Source organism: Helianthus annuus, chromosome 9, assembly GCF_002127325.2.
Source record: "Helianthus annuus cultivar XRQ/B chromosome 9, HanXRQr2.0-SUNRISE, whole genome shotgun sequence".
Taxonomy (NCBI): Eukaryota; Viridiplantae; Streptophyta; class Magnoliopsida; order Asterales; family Asteraceae; genus Helianthus; species Helianthus annuus.
The window spans coordinates 157,373,640-157,382,431 of record NC_035441.2 but is presented as its reverse complement, the minus strand read 5'-3'; the positions used below and the strand labels follow the sequence as shown (position 1 = coordinate 157,382,431).

The 8,792-nt window shown below is 40.4% G+C and overlaps 1 non-coding gene across 1 annotated transcript; it reads left to right on the top strand.

The window, feature by feature from the left end:
• Window positions 1-6,467: 6,467 nt before the first annotated feature.
• LOC118482313 lies at window positions 6,468-6,574 on the top strand. The gene has a single exon (XR_004868356.1). It is a non-coding gene; the product is annotated as a small nucleolar RNA R71 (small nucleolar RNA).
• The last annotated feature ends 2,218 nt before the right edge of the window (window positions 6,575-8,792 follow it).

Sequence of the window (8,792 nt, the reverse complement as noted above, 5' to 3'; positions counted from 1 at the left end):
GCCCATTCATGAGTGAATAGACTTGGACTAAGGATGACTTGACGACGAGGATCCCCACTTGGGCTCCTCGTCTGGACTCATCGCCCTAGATTGGTGGCTGGGCTCGAGCCCACTTGTGTCTTTCTCGGTATGTTTAGTTGGTTTGAGTGGGCCATGTCCTGATAAGCCCACTCTTTGACCGGCCCATTAGGGCTATGGCCCAAATGTCTCACTATATAAAGAGAACCCCATTCTACAAGAAGGCACATATTACATTTCCCCACAAAAAGGTTACTCCTTCCTTCCCTGTTCTCATATTACTCCTGCTCTCTCTCTCTCTCTCTAAACTACATTCTTTACTTGCACTTATAACTACCATTGCCATACATGATACTGACTTGAGCGTCGGAGTGCTCACGGGGTGAACCCCCTCGGGCCCTCTAACTAGATCTACCTGTGGCTGCAGTCCAAGACCCGATACCCCGCAAGAGGAACTGTCACCATGACGACAAGATGACGAACCTGAACCGAAGCTCACCGAATCTAAGGTTAGTACCGCCAAGCCCTCTGAACGCCTTCAGGGATTTGGGGATTCGACACCCAGCACTGCCTCCTTCGCCATCAATTTCGTTGCCACCGCCGCATATTCCGGCTTCAACGCCTGACAATGTCCATACCACGTCGCATAAAACTCCACCATCACACACTTTGGATGCGATTGGGATAAGGTTTGAGTTGGAGAAGGCTCTGGATGTGACTGGTAAACAGAGAATGAAGTTGTAGGAGGGAATTAGAGCGACGGGGTCACCGGAAAGAGAAAGAGGGTAGAAAGAGAGAAAAAAGAGAGAGTGTGTGTGAATTTTGTTGTGCTTTTAGGTGGGTTGTAGGAGATGATGAAGATGTGGGGGAGAGGGTGTGATTGGTGGTGGTTTTAGGTGGGTAGAGAGAGAAAGAGGGTATATAGAGAGAAATGAGAGACTCGTGTCTTATACAATTTATTTATATTTTAATTTTAATAATAGGGCATTATAGTCATTTTACATAAAACTAACATAATAATTGGATGGATGAACAAAGGTGGACTATAATTGTTACAAAAAAATGATAGTACAATGACTACTTTGGCAATTTTTAAACTAATGGATTGTAATGGTTATCTTCAACAAACCACAAAAACGAAAAACGTAATTAACTTATTATTATTATTATTATTATTATTATTATTATTATTATTATTATTATTATTATTATTATTATTATTATTATTATTATTATTATTATTATTGTTATTATTAAAGTCCTTCCAGCCAAAATTTGGGTGATTCCTTCATTTGGAGTTATAAGTGCCGTTGAAAGGACCTTATGGTCGGTATCTATTCTTTACAAAGTTAACCTTTTCTTGTTGATATTCTACCTGGGTGCAACTCTAATTTTCGTGGGGTTCGTCACACCCTTTGCAGGCGATAACAACAAAACTGGTTTTACTTGCTTCAAGGGTTTTAATTTTATTTGTTAAAGCCTTTATTTGGGCTTGAAGCAGAGTGATGTCATCAACTTTGTATGCACCAAGGGCTTTTGCTTTGGCATTTTGGGTTGTGTGGCTGATGCGTGTGAAGTGTCGTATAGTTTTTAATATATATTCTAAGCCCTTTTACACTTTTTAGCCAAGTTTTAAATTTATAAAACACGATATTTACTAACACTAAACACACATATGGGCAAGTGCACCCATCGTGAGCGTAGTATAGTGTTGGTAAGATACCGAGGTTGTCCAAGGACACAAGAGCTTTTAGTACCGGTTTATCCTCAACGTCTAATCAAATCAAAAGTTAGAAAAAAGGTTTTTAAACTAGAAAAATAAAACTAACTAAAATGCTGAAAAATAAAATAAAAATAAAAACAGATAGACAAGATGAATCACTTGGATCCGACTCGTGTGTAGTATAACCTTTGATTATTTCCGTACTTTTGCACTTTTTAAGAGATTATCTTAGTTATTGTAGTAGGCCCCTCTTTTGAAGGTGACGTTACCCTCAACCCAGTAGTTTGAGTCAGCAAGGATACAATCCTAAAGGGTTGGATTATTGAAAGATAATTAATTAAGTTATTAATGCATAATGTGGTAGGCCCCTCTTTTGAAGGTGATGTTACCCTCGGCTAAGTAGTCTGAGTCAGCAGGGATACAGTCCTAAGTAGCCGGGTTAAAGTTTTAATAGTAGCTTACATATGAGGGGATCAAAGAGTTTGGACCCTCGCCATCTAATACCGGAGGGTATTGAAGGAGGTCCTGCTAAATTTGACACAGGTCCTTGCAGGATCTATACACTAAACAAGGCAAGACTCTTACCAAACCGTTCCCTTAACCCCCGACCAGGTAGCCAACATATCTCCATATAGACCGTGGAGATATGAATGGTGAAAATCTTTTATTTTATATAGACAGTAAAATAATGCCAAGACACCACGGACAAACGATAAGGAAGAATCACCTTCAACATAAGAAACTAGTTATTAAAGTTATTAATACATAACCAAATAAAAAGTGCGAAAAGATTAAAAATAAAAAGTATTACACTAAACACTTGTCTTCACCAAGTGATGTAAGAGACTTAGGCAAACATGGCCTTTGATTATCAAGAACTCTTACGATCAATCTTGGATCCCGAGACGACTCACACACTCTATGATGGATGATGGATGATGGTGTTGTGATGGTGGTGGTGGGTGGGTGAAGTGTGAGAGAGGTGGAGTGCCAAGGGATGGTTTGTAAAAGAGCCAAACACCCCTATTTATAGCCTGAACAGCAGCTCGGGCACGGCCCCGTGTCCATCCTCCTTCTCTTTCTTCATTAATTGCAGTTTGTCTGCATTAGTTGACCACACCCCCGTGTCCACTGAGCACGACCCCGTATGTAGAAGCGTGTCTGTACTATCAAGATTTCCCTAGATTCTGCGAATCTTATAGTTGAACACGGCCCCGTGTCCACTGGGCACACCCCCATGGTGGGTGATAGAAGCTTCTACAACTTTGTCTTTTCTGCTGACACTTGGGCACGCCCCCGTGCTCACTGAGCACGGGGCGTGTTCAGCCTTCTGTTCTCTTGTTTTTGCTTGGGAAGATGCTGTCGGGGAGTCGGGCATGCCACGTTTGTTCCTTTTCTTGTATTTATGTTAGATTTAGCTGCCTTTTTGCTTCTTTTGTTCATTTGAGCTCATTTAATCCTGAAAATACAAAAGGAAGACAAAAACACACTTTTTCCAACATTAGTACTAAAAAAGGGTTAGTTTATGCCACAATTGATGTAATTTATATGTTGCATTATGTGCACATCAAATACCCCCACACTTGAATCTTTGCTTGTCCTCAAGCAAAACTCTTTATAATGTGGCTTTACACTGCCAAATGGAGAAGGTTTTTGGGCTTTTCATAGAGTGTCGGGATTTCCAAGATTCTTTATTAATTTTTATTTTTATTTATTTACAATCCTATTCGTCATGATTTATTTAAAACGTTACATAAAACAAATTACTTATTAGGGCATAACATGCCTTTTTAAAATTCCATTTATATACAAGTTCACATACCTCACGGGGGATCACTCAACACTCGGGCGAAGATGTATTTTAGTGAATCACTCGAGAGCGGCATGGAACTTACTCCTACCATAAGCTTGCCAAGCAATCAACCCTCCTCCTTTTTAACTATACACCTTTGTAAATATCAGGAGGACTTTTGGGGTGAAGGGTTAGGCTTGGGCTAAAGGTGGGTGGTTGGGTTAGGGGTTAGTAAAAGGGCGAAAGACGTAAAAGCGTCGGTTTTCGTAAGACTTTTTATTTTTCATGACTTTTTATTTTTGATGAAGCATTTCTTCCAAACAAAGTTCTTTTTATTAAACTTGTTTGTTTATTTCTTTTGGCTTCATCATCAATATATATATACATATATAATTTCTTTTTTCATAAGCAAGTCATAAGAAAAACCGAGCTTTATTACTAAAATAAAGGGTTTAAAATGAAAAAGGGTTTTGGTGGGTAAAAGGATGTTTGTTTTGGGTTAAGAAATGAAAAGGTTTAGGCTCAAAGGGGTTAACTAGGGGGATTTTGGGTAGGTGGTAAAAAAAAAAGAAAAATAATGGTGTAGAAATAAAAAGGGGTTAGTCCTAATGCCTCCATCATTTACTTACTCGGGTTTAAGTTGGTAAGGACTGGGAATGTATCGTCGTGGCAAGTTCTAGAGTCGTAAGAACCAAGCGGCTATTCACACAAGAAAAGAAAAATGAGCATTTAGTTTAAAGATATGTATTTGTATCCTCAATAAAGGCTCAAGACTCACTTTTGTGGGTACGGGTTTTTATGTGATCAAGTATATATAATCAAATTTTAACTAAACTTGTCATGTCGTTTCATAATTTTCTTTTGTTGGTTCTTTTTATCACGACGCTATTGGTTGTAAATTTGTAAAAATATAACCTTTTTTTTAGAACATGAAATTCCCAATTTAAACCTAGACAAGTAAAAAATTGAAAATTTTTGAAAAAAATTGGGGTGATTAGCGGCTCCAATAGAGTTTTGTGTAAGGCTTGTAATTAGGACTTGCAAGATTCAAAGTTTTAGCACCCCCCCCCCCACACACACACTTAAATTACACATTGTACTCAATGTGTCCCAAAAATAAGTTTTTAGGTTGATTGAATGTGTAAAAAGGTGTGAAAAGCAAAAATTAATGTTATTAGGCGTCTAGACACGGCCCCGTGGTGTCCGGGCACGGAATCGTGTTCAGGTTGCCAGTAACAGAACTTTATAAAAAGAAACAGCGGCGTGTTCAGTGAGCACGCCCCGTGTCCAGTTACCTGAACTGGGCATTTTCTGCAGATGGCTGGGCACGGGCCGTGTTGGGTAGGCACGGCCCCGTGCTGAACTTGCTGTAATGAAGAAAATTTTGTCGGATGACCCTGTTTTTGTGCATGGGGTGCTGGTTCAAGTTTCCCTTGGTATCCTTCACCATCCCGAGTGTGTTTTATTCCTGAAAATTAAAACTAAACTAGAAAACATAAAAATTAATCTAAACTAAACTAAAGATAGTTCCGCGGAATGCCTCCGTGGTGCGCCACGTTTATAAGGGTCCTTGGCTAGACCCAAAGCCTGGTCATATGTTACCTAAGTGGGATGTTTTGCATCTCATGCTTATTTTTGTAGGGCTTGTTTTCCCTAAGCCGAGTTGGTTGAACATTGATGAGGGCATGAGGTTGATGCTTGCCCCGAGATCGGCTAGTGCATTACGAATGGGGGATTCCCTAATCGAGCAAGGAATTGTGAAGCTTCCGGGGTCAAGCTTCTTTTGCGGGAGTTTGTTGAGCAGTAAGGCGGAGCATTCTTCGCCTAAGTTAACTAATTGTAATGATTCAATTTTCCTTATATGAGTGAGGAAGTCCCTCATAAATTTTGAATATTTAGGCATTTGAGTTAGGACTTCGATAAATGGAATATTAACATGCAATTGTTTTAGTAAATTTTCGAACTTTGCGAATTGCTCATCGGTCTTTTGACGAACTAACCGACCGGGGTATGGAACCGGAGGAGTCTTAGTAGGCTCTTGAATTGATGGAGAAGTCTTCTCTTGTTGGGGTGTGGGTGGAGTCGTGGTTTGGCTAGATTGGCTTCTTTCAGTTGGCGGTAATGGAGCCTCTTCGGGACCCACGGTACGGTTTCTCAATGTTATGAGATGTACTTGCGCCTTTGGGTTGGTTTCGGTATTACTTAGTAACGCGCCTTGTGGTCTCTCGGAGAAATTCTGAGCTATTTGATTTAATTGTTTTTCAATGTTTTGTATACTAGCTTGTAGATTTCTAAAATTCGATTCCAATTGTTGAAATCGATCCGAGTTTTCTTCTCGGTGTCGGAGACGAGGCGAGATACAGTATCTTCAAGCCTTTCTCGTCCACCTTTTTGTTGAGAGAAATTTTGTGACTCGATTCTTGGTTGTTGAAAGTTTGTTCGTTGGTTTAGATTTTGTTGGTTACTACCATTGTCGGGTTCTCTTCAACCAAGGTTAGGGTGGTTACGCCATCCTTGGTTGTAGGTACCCGTGGGAGGACCCGACGGCCTAGGTCTATTATTAATGTAGTTTACCGATTCTGTTTGATCATCTACTTCTTTCATACAACTCCAATTTTCATGTGGCCCACCACACCCTTCACAAGCCATGACCGAGGCTGTTTTTGCCATTTCTAGCTTTTTGATCTTTGAAGAAAGGGCCTCGATTTGGGCTTGTAAAGAAGTGCTTTCGTCAACCTTATGGGCGCCCGTAGCAATAGATTTATTGCCTGGGGGGTGTGCCACTGAAAATTAATTTGAGCAATTTTCTCAATTTGATTATATATTTCATTTGGGCGACGATTACCTAAAAGTCCCCCGGAGCTAGAGTCAAGTGTTTGTCTTGTGTGTGGCAACAACCCATTGTAGAAAGTGGATACTTGTTGCCACACCGCAAGACCGTGATGAGGACACTTTCTTAGTAGCTCCTTGAACCTTTCCCAAGTTTCATATAAGGATTCCCCATCCTCTTGTGAATATGTATTAATTTCAGTCATTAATTTAGCCGTTTTAGCAGGAGGGAAATACTTATATAGAAACTTTTGGGGTAGTTCATCCTAGGTGTTTATCGAGCCAACTGAGAGGGCGTTAAGCCAAGCCTTAGCTCGATCTTGTAGTGAAAATGGAAACACTCGAAGGCGGATGGCGTCGTTTGATGCTCCATTGATCTGAAAGGTATCACATATTTCTAAGAAATTAGTAATATGTAGATGAGGATCCTCGTCCAGAAGCCCATGGAAGGTTGTGGAGTTTTGAAGCATTTGTATCAAATGTGGCCGAAGTTCGAAGTTGTTGGCTTTGACATTCGGTGCATTAATAGCAGCGCCGAGATTACCCACGGTGGGTCGTAGGTAATCCATGAGGGTACATTGGTCCGCCATTGGAAGTGGGTCCCCCGAAACTTTCTCTTGGTTTTTAGCTTTAAGTCTTTTTCTTAGAAAGCGTCCGGGTTCGTCTAGGGGTTCTTTTACATCTCTACTAGAACTGGAGCTCATACACTACGTGGAGAGTTCAGATGTGGTGCCTGGGTTCCAAGTCCTGCAATAACAAAAAAAAAAGAACGTTGGTCAGAAGCTTCACCACGGCCCCGTGTTCAGATGAACACGGCCCGTGGTCGGAGATACAGTGATTGTTTTCCGGATCCCTGTTACTGGGGAGTTCGACACGGCCCCGTGTTGCACCGACACGGCCCCGTCTTGCACCGACACGGCACCGTGCTCAACTCTCTGTAACTCGGAAAATAAAAACTGCCAGTAACAATGCTGGGCACGGCCCGTGTCCGACCAGGCACGGCCCGTGCTGAGCACTTCTAAAACTGAAAAATTAAGAAAATCCTAAAAAAACAGAAAAATTAGAAAAGCCTATTAGGCCGTTGATTATTAACTTTCTTAAAATCCTTGTGTCCCCGGTAACGGCGCCAAAAACTTGATGCGTGTGAAGTGTCGTATAGTTTTTAATGTATATTTTAAGCCCTTTTACACTTTTTAGCCAAGTTTTAAATTTATAAAACATGATATTTACTAACACTAAACACACATATGGGCAAGTGCACCCATCGTAAGATACCGAGGTTGTCCAAGGACACAAGAGCTTTTAGTACCGGTTTATCCTCAACGTCTAATCAAATCAAAAGTTAGAAAAAAGGTTTTTAAACTAGAAAAATAAAACTAACTAAAATGCTGAAAAATAAAATAAAAATAAAAACAGATAGACAAGATGAATCACTTGGATCCGACTCGTGTGTAGTGTAACCTTTGATTATTTCCGCACTTTTGCACTTTTTAAGAGATTATCTTAGTTATTGTAGTATGCCCCTCTTTTGAAGGTGACGTTACCCTCAACCCAGTAGTTTGAGTCAGCAAGGATACAATTCTAAAGGGTCGGATTATTGAAAGATAATTAATTAAGATATTAATGCATAATGTGGTAGGCCCCTCTTTTGAAGGTGACGTTACCCTCGGCTAAGTAGTCTGAGTCAGCAGGGATACAGTCCTAAGTAGCCGGGTTAAAGTTTTAATAGTAGCTTACATATGAGAGGATCAAAGAGTTTGGACCCCCGCCATCTAATACCGGTGGGTATTGAAGGAGGTCCTACTAAATTTGACCCAGGTCCTTGCAGGATCTATACACTGAACAAGGCATGACTCTTACTATAACAATCCTCAAGAAAACTGGCACCTTCGATTATTTTCCGACACTCTAATATATTTTAAAATATCCCAATATGTCCTAAAATATACCCGAATGTGAAAACCGAGCCCGAAATACAATGAAACATTTAAAAATAAATTAAAAACAAGAAATATTAAGTTGAGGCGGGCCCGATTTACCTCTCATTTTTGGGCAAGTTTCCAAAAAGCCATGGGAACTCAGTTGAATCTAAGCATAGCTTACCATCCTCAAACGGACGGACAAAGCGAAAGAACAATTCAGACAATGGAAGACATGCTTAGAGCTTGTGTAATTGATTTCGGAGGTAATTGGGATGATCACTTACCTTTAGTAGAAGTTTCTTATAATAACAGTTATCACACAAGTATTAATGCTACACCATTCGAAGCACCTTATGGACGAAAGTGCAGAACCCCAGTCTGTTGGGCAGAAATTGGGGAAAAGCAACTATCTGGACCTGAGATAGTGCAGGAAACAACCGATAAGATCATTCAAGTCAAGGAATGACTGAAAGCAGCACGTGATCGACAGAAGAGCTACGCTGATAAT